This window comes from Hyla sarda, chromosome 12 (assembly GCF_029499605.1).
Source record: "Hyla sarda isolate aHylSar1 chromosome 12, aHylSar1.hap1, whole genome shotgun sequence".
Lineage (NCBI taxonomy): Eukaryota > Metazoa > Chordata > Amphibia > Anura > Hylidae > Hyla > Hyla sarda.
In genome coordinates, this window is record NC_079200.1 from 33,800,640 (window position 1) to 33,813,940 (window position 13,301).

Here is a 13,301-nt window from a genome sequence, read left to right on the forward strand (position 1 = left end):
AACTACACCCCTCAAGGAACGTAACAAGGGGCACAGTGAGCCTTTACACCCCACAAGTGTTTGACGACTTTTCGTTAAAGTTTGTGCGTTTACAAAGCCCCCCCATGGTGCCAAAACAGTGGACCCCCCCACAAGTGCCTCCATTTTGGAAACTATACCCCTCACAGAATTTAATAAGGGGTGCAGTGAACATTTACACCCCACATTTTTCATTTTCACGGACCACTGTTCCGAAAATCTTTCAGACACCTGTGGGGTGCAAATGCTCACTGTACCCCTTATTACATTGCGTGAGGTGTGTAGCTTCCAAAATGGGGTCACATGTTGGGGGTCCATTGTTCTGGCACTATGGGGGCTTTGTAAACACACATGGCCTTCAATTTTATGGACAAATTTTCTCTCCAAAAGCCCAATGGCGCTCCCTCACTTCTGAGCATTGTAGTTCGCCCACAGAGCACTTTACATCCACATAGGGGGTATGTTCTTACTCAGAAGAAGTGGGGTTAGAAATGTAGTTAGTTAGCGTTTTTTTTTTCCTATTTTCCCTTGTGAAAATTTTTTTTTTATGGTAACACCAGCATTTTAGTTAAAACATTTTTTTTTTTCATTTTCCCATCCAACTTTAATGAAAAATCGTCAAACACCTGTGGGTTGTTAAGGCTCACTATACCCTTTGTTACGTTCTGTGAAGGGTGTAGTTTCCAACTCCCAGCTGTCTGGGCATGCTGGGAGTTGTAATTTTGCAACATCTGGAGGGCTACAGTTTAGAGACCACTGTATAGCGGTCTCCAAACTGTAGCCCTCCAGATGTTGCTAGGCAACAACTCACCGGTTTCTGTAGTCTGCACCAGGGAGCCGCACCTCATCACCACCCGCTGCCAGTAAGTGACTGCCGGTCACAGCAAAGTTCCCCCGTTCTGTCCGGACTACCGTGAGTGGGCAGAGCGGGGGAACCGAACTTTAACCCCCCCGCCCCAATCTGCTATTGGTCAGTCGCTTCTGACTGACCAATAGCAGGGATAGGAGGGGTGGCACCCCCTTCAGGGGTATTGTGGGTGTCTTGGACAGCCCCGATCCCCCTTATTTTCCGGGTCTCTGGTTACCTGGTATGACCCGGAATCGTTGCCGGTCAATTCAGACTATTTGCGGCGATCGCTGACATGGGGGGGTTTGCACAGGGTGCCTGCTGAATGATTTCAGCAGGCATCCCCGTCCGGTCCCTGGTGAGCGGTGGGGACCGGAATTCCCACGGGCGTACAGGTAAGCCCTATGTCCTGAAGTGGTTAAAGGGGTGCTCCTGTGGAAAACTATTTATTTATTTATTTTTATCAACTGGTGCCAGAAAGTTAAACACTTTTGTAAATTACTTCAATACAAAAATCTTAATCCTTCCAATACTTATCAGCTGCTGTATGCTCCACAGGAAGTTCTTTTCTTTTTGAATTTCCTCTCTGTCTGACCACAATGCTCTCTGCTGACACCTCTGTCCATGTCTGGAACTGTCCAGTGTAGGAGCAAATCCCCATAGCAAACCTGTCCTGCTCTGGACAGTTCCTGACATGGAAAGAGGTGTCAGCAGAGAGCACTGTGGTCAGACTGAGAGAAAAATCAAAAAAAGAAAAGAACTTCCTCTGTAGTATACAGCAGCTAAGTAGTACTGGAAAGATTAAGATTTTGAAATAGACGTAATGAAATTCAATTTGATTTATTTGACTTGACTTTATTTGAGCGGATTTTTTCAGATTTAAGTATTTTTAATTTTCCACCTACAGACCCATATCAGGGCTTCTTTTATGTGTGACTGATTGTACTTCGTCATTACATCACTTATTTTACCACAAAATAGACAGTGAAGCCCCCAAAAACTCATTTGTAGGGCAATTTCTTAAATTTTAGAAGTTTATGGTAAAAGAACACATTCCGGCCTCATTTACTAAGCTGAAACCGACCAGTTTTTGTCCGTTTTTTTTTGGCGCAGAGTGTCTGAGACATGTCTGCATCAGACTGCGCCAGAAAAATCTGCCAAACCCAACATTGCACTGTGAAAAGCCTAAAAAGGGGTGTGGTCGGTCACAGAGGGGGGTGTGGCAGACCCAAAAAGGGCCATGGTTTCACAACCCAACCGATTTACTATTGAATTTATAGAAAATCCTGTGGATAAATGGCTGGAAATTTCCACCTAGAAAAAGCTGGTCAGAAAATTTTCCTGACTTTTCCCAATAGTAAATAGAGAGGAATCCTACAAGTCTGAAACTACATTTCCCACTAGTAAAAACCCAAAACTCTTAGTAAATGAGGCCCAATATCTTTATTCTGTACGTCCATTCAATTACAAAGATACCCAATGTATATAGGTTTTGTTTTATTTTACTACAAAAAAAAACCTTGTGAGTACAGGAGTATTGCTAAGAATTGTTTTCTTCTGACCCCTGTATTTTTCCATATATGTACAGGGCTGTATGAGGGTAATTTCTGAAGTTTTTATTACCATTATTGTTTTACGGGACTTTAGATTTTACTTTTTTTTTCTGGTATGCAATTTAAAGACTTATTACTGGAGGGGCTTATTCACATTTCTTAAAGGGGTATTCCAGGCCAAAACTTTTTCTATATATCAACTGGCTCCGGAAAGTTAAACAGATTTGTAAATTACTTCTATTAAAAAATCTTAATCCTTCCAATAGTTATTAGCTTCTGAAGTTGAGTTGTTGTTTTCTGTCTAAGTGCTCTCTGATGACTCACGTCCCGGGAGCTTTGCAGTTCCTATGGGGATATTCTCCCATCATGCACAGCTCCTGGGACATGACATAATCATTGAGCAGTTAGACAGAAAACTTCAGAAGCTAATAACTATTGGAAGGATTAAGATTTTTTAATAGAAGTAATTTACAAATCTGTTTAACTTTCCGGAGCCAGTTGATATATATAAAAAAGGGTTTTGCCTGGAATACCACTTTAATTTTTTTTACCACTATTTTTTTAGTCCCCATAATTGACTATTACCTGCAATCGTTCTGTTGCAAACACTGAACAATGCTGTGCTATAGCATAAGCAGACTAGAGAGGCAGAGACCAGAATGGACGGCACAGAGGCAGGTAGGGACCCTCAGACCATCATGCAGGCTGACTGGGACAACCATAAACACTCTGCCAGGGTCTCAATCAGCTGCCAAAAAAGAAGAAGTCTTGTGAAAAAAAAAACATATCCCCTATCCACAGGATAAGGGATAAGTTTTAGATCGCAGGGGGGGTTGAGCACTGGGACCCCCCTCTATGGGAGAGCCTTAGATAGCCGAACGGCAAATTGGACATAATAACACAACAAACTCCACAAATGAGCAATATTGTGGAAAAATAAGATTGTTTCAAGCATGTGATGCTCCTTTAAACTCACCTGGGGCAAGTTACAGGTGTGGGCAATATAAAAATCACACCTGAAAGCAGATAAAAAAGGAGAGAAGTTCACTTAGATTTTGCATTGTGTGTGTGTGCCACACTAAGCATGGACAACAGAAAGAGAAGAGAACTGTCTGAGGACTGGAGAACCAAAGTTGTGGAAAAATATCAACATTCTCAAGGTTACAAGTCCATCTCCAGAGATCTAGATTTGCCTTTGTCCACAGTGCACAACATTATCAAGAAGTTTGCAACCCATGGCACTGTAGATAATCTCCCTGGGCGTGGACGGAAGAGAAAAATTTATGTAAGGCGTCAAAACAGGATAGTCCAGATGGTGGATAAGCAGCCCCAAACAAGTTCCAAAGATATTCAAGCTGTCCTGCAGGCTCAAAGAGCATCAGTGTCAGCGCAAACTATCCCTCGACATTTAAATTAAATGAAACGCTATGGCAGGAGACCCAGGAGGACCTGACTGCTGATACAGAGACATAAAATTACAAGACTACATTTTGCCAAAATGAACTTGAATAAGCCAAATTCCTTCTGGGAAAACGTCTTGTGGACAGAGGAGACCAAGATAGAGCTTTTTGGTAAAGCCCATTATTCTACTGTTTACCAAAAACGGAATAAGGCCTACAAAGAAAAGAACACAGTATCTACAGTGAAATATGGTGGAGGTTCAATGATATTTTGGGGTTGGTTTGTTGCCTCTGGCACTGGGTGCCTTGAATGTGTGTAAGGCAGCATGAAATCTGAGGATTACCAATGGATTTTGGGTCACACTATACAGCCCAGTGTCAGAAAGCTGGGTTTGCATCTGAGATCTTGGGTCTTCCAGCAGGACAATGACCCCAAACATACGTCATAAAGCCCCCAGAAATGGATGGCAACAAAGTGCTGGAGAGTTCTGAAGTGACAGCAATGAGTCCAGATCTAAATCCCATTGATCACCTGTGGAGAGATCTTAAAATTGCTGTTGGGAAAAGGCGCCTTCCAATAAGAGAGACCTGGAGCAGTTTGTAAAGGAAGAGTGGTCCAACATTCCGGCTGAGAGGTGTAAGAAGCTTATTGATGGTTATAGGAAGCCACTGATTTCAGTAATTTTTTCCAAAGGGTGTTCAACCAAATATTAAGTTAAGGGTGCCAATAATTTTGTCCAGCCCGTTTTTGGAGTTTGGTGACATTATGTCCAATTTGTTTTTTCCTCCCTATTTTGGTTTAGTTCCATAAACATGTGTATAGCAAAACATGTGTTACTGCAATCCTTTTCTGTGAGAAATACTTCATGTTTCAGGGATGCCAACATTTATGGCCATGACTGTATATGGAGGGGGGCGTGGCGGTTCCCGATGTCATGACGCACCGCTGTGGAGGAGAGACGTTTTTTTCGACGAGACTTCTCCTTTAACAACTTTAGTTGCCGCAATCTACTTTGATTACAGGATCTAAAGTGTTCATGCCGGATGTCAGTGAGTTCACCGATGCCAGTCATTAGCGCTATATCTTACCAGGTATGATGCATTCTTAGCTTGTGATCGTGCTTCATACACCCCGACTGCAACCCGTGTGTACATGTACGCCCTGTGTCGTCTTAGGGTGCATTCACACTTAACTAATCAGCCGCAGATTTTAATACCACTGACTTTAATGGGCCAGCTGAAAAATCAGCAATAGTGGCAGATAAGTTATGTGTGAACCTATCCTAAGGGTTAAATATATGGTGCAAAATAAACATGGTCCAATACAGATCCTTGCGGAAGTACACTTCTAAATAGCCCTGGTTGGCATGTTCCATTTATGCTCCTCTTCAACATCCCATTTGAGACAAATACAAAAATATAAAACAGAACTATAACGGAGATATAGATATAAAAGAGAAAGAAATAGTAACATAATAGAAGAGATTCCCCTTCTCAAGACCTTATCATTATCAGCCACAGTAGAAAGATGCTGCAAAGAGTAATTCTCTCTCTGGAGGGACTCCGCCCGTCCATGCATTAAACGGACACCCCTAGGATTTCAGGGAACACTGTGTAATGTTATATTTATCCTACAGCTTTGTTACAGTGGAAATGAAGACTCACTGGGAACTTCCCCATTGAAATAATGGTGTACTGGCGGGTTGGGGTCTACCTACCTATGATCCGCAATCACCTGAAGGAAATCCACGCTCTCCTCTGCCTAATGGTAAAGTCAGGTACTGTGACACTTCTGTAGAACTGACCCTATGAAGAATGAATCTAAGAAACTTAAATGGAGAACTCTGTAAATGATCAAATTCAATTCCTTTAAAATATATGTGAAGGAATTCTGTCTGGGCCCGGGGCTTTCCAAATATTTAATCTGCCAGCACAGATCTGTGCTTCCTCTGTGATACTCTGCGCTATATTCTATCTTTTATAAAAATGGATCCACATAAGCTACTCCATGTACCCAGCCCTCCTTTAAAGGAGAACTCCGGAATATAAAAATTGTCCCCCATATTGCCGGCAGTAAAAAAATAAAGATGTACAAACCTTCCTCCGCTCCCCCGGGGCCTCCGGTTACCGGCTCCGGCCTCCGCCGCAATCCACTTCCTGGTTGCCGGTGGTCGGAGAATCATACTACGCTCAGCCAATCACCGGCCGCAGTGAAGTCCCGACTCGGCAGTGTGACGTTTTCGGCCTCGGTCGCAGGTGCCGTGTAGTGAAGAATTTTGTGTCCTGAAGCGTTCTCACACTGCCGCTCAGGCTATCGCCGGCCGAGCTGGGACTTCACTGCGGTTGGTGATTCGCTGAGCGCAGTATGATTCATCCGACCACCGGCAACCAGGAAATGGATCGCGGCGGAGACCGGAGCCGGTTACCGGAGGCCCGGGGGAGCAGTGGAAGGTATGTACATCTTTATTTTTTTACTGCCGGCAGTATGGGCTACAATTTTTATATTCCGGAGTTCTCCTTTAAGCGCTTATCACTGAAAAAATAAGGTTTCTCTTTGTTACTCACTTGGTCATGCAGATGCATTTCATGTTTATTTTATGTGTCTAACTTCTGTATTAGGCTCACAAATCCCTCTTTTCTGCTGCTCACTCATTCTGACATCCACTGCTCAGGAAGGGGCGTGTCCGAGGCAAGCCCTGAGCCCGCCCTCACTCACCAATCATTCACTTCCCATTGAGTCTGCTGTGCTGGGTCCAATCACTACAGGCTGCTCTGTAACTTCCTCCTCTCTGTTTTCCTGCTGCAGTCTGATAGGACAGGAGTGAGCACAGAGGAGTGCTAGTCCCACCCTCACTTCCTGGACTTTGTCCCAGCCTGTGCTTTATGTGGGACAAAGATGATGTTGCAGTCAGACAGAATTATGCTCTGGTATGGGGACCCCTAGTGGCCCTCACCCACTGCACTGCTGCTTTTGGCTATAGCCCGGTGATGTTACTGGCACTCACCTGTTCTACCTCTGTTGAAAGTTTTTTTGTTTTGTTTTATAAATGAATTATAAATCATGACAAGCAGACATAAATCCCAAAACATTAGGAATAGAATAAACAAATAAAATAAAAAGATCATAGAATAAGGTTTCAATTGAACTCATAGAAATCGTATGACACCAGGACTAAGGCTAGGTTCAGACTACGGAATCTCGGGGGGCAGAAAATTTCCGCCCAGAAATTCCGAGTGCTGCCAGCGCTGACTGAATCAGTCGGCGCTAGGACCGCGCGGACACTGCAGTCTCCAATAGACTGCAATGTGTTCCGCATGGATTTCCGCCTGAAGAAAGAGCAACACCATTCTTCAGGCGGAAATTTCCAAGCGGATTTTCCGTTCACAAATTTCGCTTCACAAATTCCGAAGTGTGAATTTGTGAACGGAAACCCATTCACTACACGATACATTTTAGCAAGTGGAATTTCTGCCTGCAATTTCAAAGCGGAATTGCAGGCGGAAATTCCGTAGTCTGAACCTAGCCTAAGGGTTCAGCTTAAAGGGTACCTCTCATCAAAAAAACTTTTAATATATTATAGATTAATGTATGCAGAATAACTTTACAATTGCATGTTATTAAAAAACATGCTTCTTTCTATTTAATGTTCCACTTTGAAGAAATGACCACTAGGGGTCTCCCTACCAGTCCTGGCAGCAAGCATTTCAGACTCATGCTGGAGTCCTAAACACTACGAGCTGCCAGTCTGCTTTGTTCACAAAGGAGAACACTCAGAGCTGCCAGCCTGTGTTGTTCCCAGCCTGTTTGGCTGTGAACAAAGCAGGCTGGCAGCTCTGAGTGTTTAGGACTCCAGCATGAGTCAGAAATGCTTGCTGACAGGACTGATCGGGAAAAATACAATAGAAAGAAGCCTATTTTTCATTAACATGCTATTGGAAAGTTATTCAACATTCATTAATCTAAAATATATCAAAAGTTTATTTGATGAGAGGTTCCCTTTAAAAGAGTTTCCTAGACAGATCCTGAGAAGGAATGTAAAATGTTAAGTAGAACGGGATAAACCATTGGCGCTCTAAAGTCAATTGGACTTGGAATCCAAACAAATAAACATTTCAAATATGTTTACTATTGTATACAATTTAATTTGTTTGGATTCTAATTGACCTTAGAGCACCAATACTTTGGTTTATTTTCGACATATTTCACAAGTAAAGTGTACGGGAAGCTTCGCCCACATGCTGACGCTAAAGGTTTCCATAGGTTTACATCCTAATTTTACCTCTAATGTTTCTATTTTCTAATTTAACCAGTTCGTTTTTTTTTATTCCAGAAACTATTCAAGAAGCAAAAACACAAGCGAGGATTAGTATTTAATTCTTCTCAATAACAGGCCCTGGGGGTGTTGTCTCAGCACGCAATAAAATATCTGGACAATACCGTCAGCAAAAGGCTCCCAGCAGTAGGATATTACTGCTGCAATTTCTTCCTGAACATAGAAATCTGTCTGGGGACACGATGTACCATTGTGTGTCGACATAATCTAGATCTAATACTCTGATCAGCATATACTGTTCGCTTCAACTCCCAATATGCATAATGTGGAGGAATCTCCGTTCTCTGCTAGCAAATAAACCCTCGCAGAGAGCAGAAATGCAATAACATTGGGGTATCAGTTGATTTCCCGAAAAGTCATACATCTAAATACAGTGATCCCTCAACCTACAATGGCCTCAACATACAATAGTTTCACCATACAATGGCCTTTTCTGGACCATTGTAACTTGAAACCAGTCTCAACATACAATGTACGGACAGTCCAGATCTGTGAAACGTGTCAATGGCCGGAAGAACTGACCAATCAGAATAGGCATCTTACTGGTAAAACATCTGTATTACTGAAGTGTATGCACTGACTGATGTCTGGTAGCGCCCCCTACAGTACAGGGAGGTATTACATGTTCTGTACTCTTTACCTGTACCAGGGTTAGCTGCTTCTTTGGACACCAGGTTAGGACGGCTCCATTTTACATTTTTAGGACATTGTGTACTGTACAGGACCCTGAAGAAGCTTCTGTCCTCTACATAGACCAGCGTTTCCCAACCATGGTGCCTCCAGCTGTTGCAAAACTAAAACTCCCAGCATGCCCGGACAGCCGAAGGGAGTTGTAGTTTTTCAACAGCTGGAGGCACCCTGGTTGGGAAACACTGACATAGTTATTTACAGCTCCCAGCAGCTCTTTCTTACTTTTATATGTACGATCTTGCTTTATCTATATTAATCTACTTATTATTTTTTAATCCTCAAGTCGGCCGCCCCTCCCCATAGACATGATTGGAGGGGGCTTGATATAAAGTCACGAGGGGAGTGGCCATGATATCACAACCACTTCCGGGTGCTGCGGGAGATCGCAGGGGGCCCCAGCACCGGAACCCAGCGATCAGACATCTTATCCCCTATCCTTTGGATAGGGGATAAGATGTCTAGCAGCGGAGTACCCCTTATAAAGAAGCACTGTTTTTATTTGTTTGTTTTATTTTGCCTATATATCGTGCACACTCGTCACCACTTGTCCTACAGCACCATTTGTTGTATTGCAGCACAGCTGTATATGTGTGTTTTATTACTCTAATTTGGTCATGTGATCACCAATCTGAGGCCATGTTCATACGTCCGGAATTTCTGTGCGGAATTCCACTGGAGATTCTGGAGCAGCAGATTCCCATTGTATCCAACAGGATTCTGCTGCGCTGTGAATACGGAAGAATTTCTGCGCCAGATGTTTCGGGCACATAAATTCAGTTTTTCGGATCCACAGATAGAATGAACATGTCCATGGACTCTGCACGGAATTCATAGCCGTCAATGAGACGGCGCATTCCTATGCGGTCTTTGGGCCGTCATTTTATGTCGGCGCCTGCAGTTTCCAGAATGTCCGCATAGAGATTTTCCGTGCGGACATTCTGGACGTGTGAACATAGTCTGACTCTCCAAATCTTTCAGTACCTATTGGTTCCAGAAGGAGGTCAGACTGATTCCTGTGAACTACATGATGACGCCATCACCTACCAGATCTCTCGAGCTCCATCTGCTTTCTCCATGGGATCAGGATATATAGTAGTTATACACCTCCCCTATGGCTGGGTTCACACATTGCATTTCTTGTTGCTTTTTTCAGTTTTTGCTGGGATTTCAAAATCACAGCAGAAATGGAGATTGTACAGCAATTGCGCAAAATATGGTAAAAACTTGTAATTTTTGCCACGATTTTGGAAAATCACTGCAAAAACAGCTGAGGCCCCCTTCACATATGTCCGGCGGTGTTTCCCTTCTGCGCTGTAGAAAAAGCAACGGAGGGAAACTCATCATCGAACTGATCCCATTCATTTGAATGGGACACTTATCCAGCGTCTGAATTTGCATGGAACACACCAGACAGGGGAACGCATCTTGTTGTGTTCCACTGTCCGGCATGCACAATAATCAACCCGGATCCTAAACAACTGATGCACTTTTGTCATTAGTTGTGGCATCAGTTGCAGCGAGTTTAGCCAGACAGATGTGAACCTAGCCTACGGCAGTGTTCACATGTTGAGTGGCAAATTCAGCAAAACTTCAATGTTCAGCCTAAAGACATCAAATCTTCATAAAACAAAACAAAAATGTTCTCAAAGACACACAGATTAAAAAAAAATCGCATCAGAACTGCACAGTGTGACTTAACACCAACCCACTTATATGTTTAATGAGTTCACCTGGGTGATATCCAGCACTAGCAGCCTGATGACATGGCCAGGTGTAGTGATCAAACACCCCAGCCAAAGGCAGAATTCATGGAAAATGTAGGCTGCATTACGCAACCCACATCATTATGCATGCCTGCCACATCAGCAAAAACAGGTAAGCAAAAGGCATACACAAGAAACTACACTATTCTCTAAAATGTGCTGCACTATATAAGCAAAAACAATCCTGAATGGTTATTTAACTTAAGGCTCCTGGGTCCGGTTAAAAAATGTTTCCAGGACCCCCCATAAGCCATTTATAAGACAAGAGTTTTCTTATGTGTCTACAGACCCCTCATTCATCTGGGCCCAGGTGGGACTTATACCGCTTAACCCCCTCAAGTTACACCCCTGACAACATCCCTCAACCTTGATTGGCCATAACAGTAATGAGACATCCTTAGAAGTAGAGGCAGCATTGAGGACATTAGAGAGCAGTACTGAGAATTGTAAGCTCATAAATTCTCTATTGCTTTTGTCTCTCTACAGCCACTTCCCCCAAGAGACATGTAGGAGTATCATGTAATCTGATCCTTCAGTGAGCTGCTAGTCTGTTTTGCCTCTCAGGATGACTTTGAACTCTTTTTAAGAATGAAGGATAGGTTTAAGAATACCAACTCCTAAGGGTAACTATATCACTTTGTGAACTGTTCTAAATCACATGAGAACGGAGTGTACCGTACAAAAGTACATTATGTCGGTTTGCAATATATTGGGATAGCGGTAGAACGTAATTCACATGCTATATTTTAAAAATTTTTAATATATGCTTTGTATTCAAATATCATACCTCCCCACAAGGGCCCTGTGGTAGGAGGCATTTATGTATTAGATTTGTATTATTTATTTTATGTCTCATTTGTAATATTTTTTATATTAAATTTGTACATCATTTAAAGTGAAGCACAGTCCGATTTATTTATTTTTTCTGTAATTCCATCATCATGTACCATTTTATGGTATTAGTCTAGAGGCATTTGGTACCTCCCCTTTTTTTCTTATATAATATTTTGTACTAGTATTTTTTGGTGTAAGTACTTTCCATTTAGCCTCGATTAATTTATATTGTGAGCTGCACATACCCCAATTTTTTAATTTATAAATCTGTTTAACTTTCTGGCACCAGTTAAGCTGCTGAAAGAAGACAAGAATGACTTGTAAAACCACACGGCAAGTTTCTTCAATAAGATTCTTCACAAGCAAAGTATCATTGGTCTGTAAATTACTTTTTTTTCTTATCCACTGCTGATTCTTTCCAGCACCTGTGTGGACACTTTATTTGTGGCATACCGGAATATGATAATACAGCGCTCCCTCTGCGTCATTACCGTTACTTTATCACCCTTGTCTGAGTACAAATCACTCTAATCAGCCTAATTCTGGGCATAAAGGCCCCATTACCATTAGCAGCATCCGGTCTTTCTGGTTTTACACGTCCCTAATTCCGTAAACCAAAAGGCAGCCATTTATACTTTGCACTTTAGACTTTGATTTAATGGTTTTTCATATTTTTAGGATAACATCTCTATGCTGAAAATGGTTAATTTAATAATGCTTAATCTGACTAAAATCAAGCCTAATGGCACATCACTTTTGAGCTGCATATATCTTGCAATAAAATCCCATTTCATTACAAATTAATGATGTAATATTAGGCATAACAATGCATTTCAACCTAAAATTCAGATATTGTCCAGGACTCGGAAAAAGAGAGGGGGGGCTGCTTATATATTTATTTTTGTTCTGGTAAGGCCATATCTACATGACGAAATTTTTGCAGAATGTCCGCCCAAAAAAATTCTGGTGGACATTCTACAAACAGCCAAAATAGGCGCAGACTTCATAGACCCCAATGCATTTCTGAGCGGATTCCACAGAAGGAATTTACATGTCAATTCTTACTGTGGAGGTCGGAATCGAAATTTCACGGCAGATGTTTCCACCGCAGATATTCCGCCTTGTGCAGCAGAATTCCATTGTAAACAATGAGACTGTGCTGAAACAGAATTTCCAAGAATAATTTTTCTGCCAGATTCTGTTTGGAAATTCCACCATGTGAACAAAGCCTTACTGCTCCATTCAGGTCTATAGGCAGTGTCTAGTATTGCAGTTCAGCCCCATTGAGTCCATAGACAAAAAGAGGTTTCTGCAATAATAGGAAAAACCTATTTTTAAATCCCTGTGTCTGGCCCAGGAGAAGCTGTCTCCAACCTCGGACCGTGTATAGGCTAAAGGTGCCCTGGCGTCACGAAATGATAAGGTATTTCCTAGCACCCCTGTGGCTACCACATTTGCATTATAGTTTTCTTTGAGTCGGTTCCACTTCTGCAGAAAGGTGGTGTGTTCGACTACAGCACAAAGTGGCGTCTATCATGCCCCCTCAATACAACTCTATGGGGGGAGCTGAAGCGCTGCATTTGACAACCTCCAGCTCTGCCATAGAGCTGCATTGAGGGGGCGTGTCGGCCGCCGTTTTGTGCAGTGGTCCACAGGCGCTATTTGGCCGGAGAGCCGGGGCCCCAGCGGTCAAACCCCCACTGATCTGAAACTTATGCCCTATCCTTAGGATAGGGGATAAGTTTTCATATCCCTGGAGTGCTCCTTTAATGGATGCATATTCGTATATGTCTAATTATTATTTGGGACGTGCTTTTTCAGGATAGAGGATGGTGTTTTATAGCTCCTAAATTTCTAAAATA

At 42.5% G+C, this 13,301-nt stretch overlaps 1 protein-coding gene and 1 long non-coding RNA gene across 3 annotated transcripts in view; one reads left to right on the top strand and one right to left on the bottom strand.

Annotated features, from left to right (window-relative positions):
• SRCIN1 (SRC kinase signaling inhibitor 1) overlaps positions 1-13,301 on the bottom strand; it is a 489,213-nt gene that overhangs the window by 454,756 nt on the left and 21,156 nt on the right. The gene's annotated exons all lie outside the window — the stretch shown is intronic.
• On the top strand, positions 832-8,400 carry LOC130296723 (uncharacterized). The gene is made up of 3 exons (XR_008849266.1): positions 832-881; positions 5,456-5,596; positions 8,150-8,400. It is a non-coding gene; the product is annotated as an uncharacterized LOC130296723 (long non-coding RNA).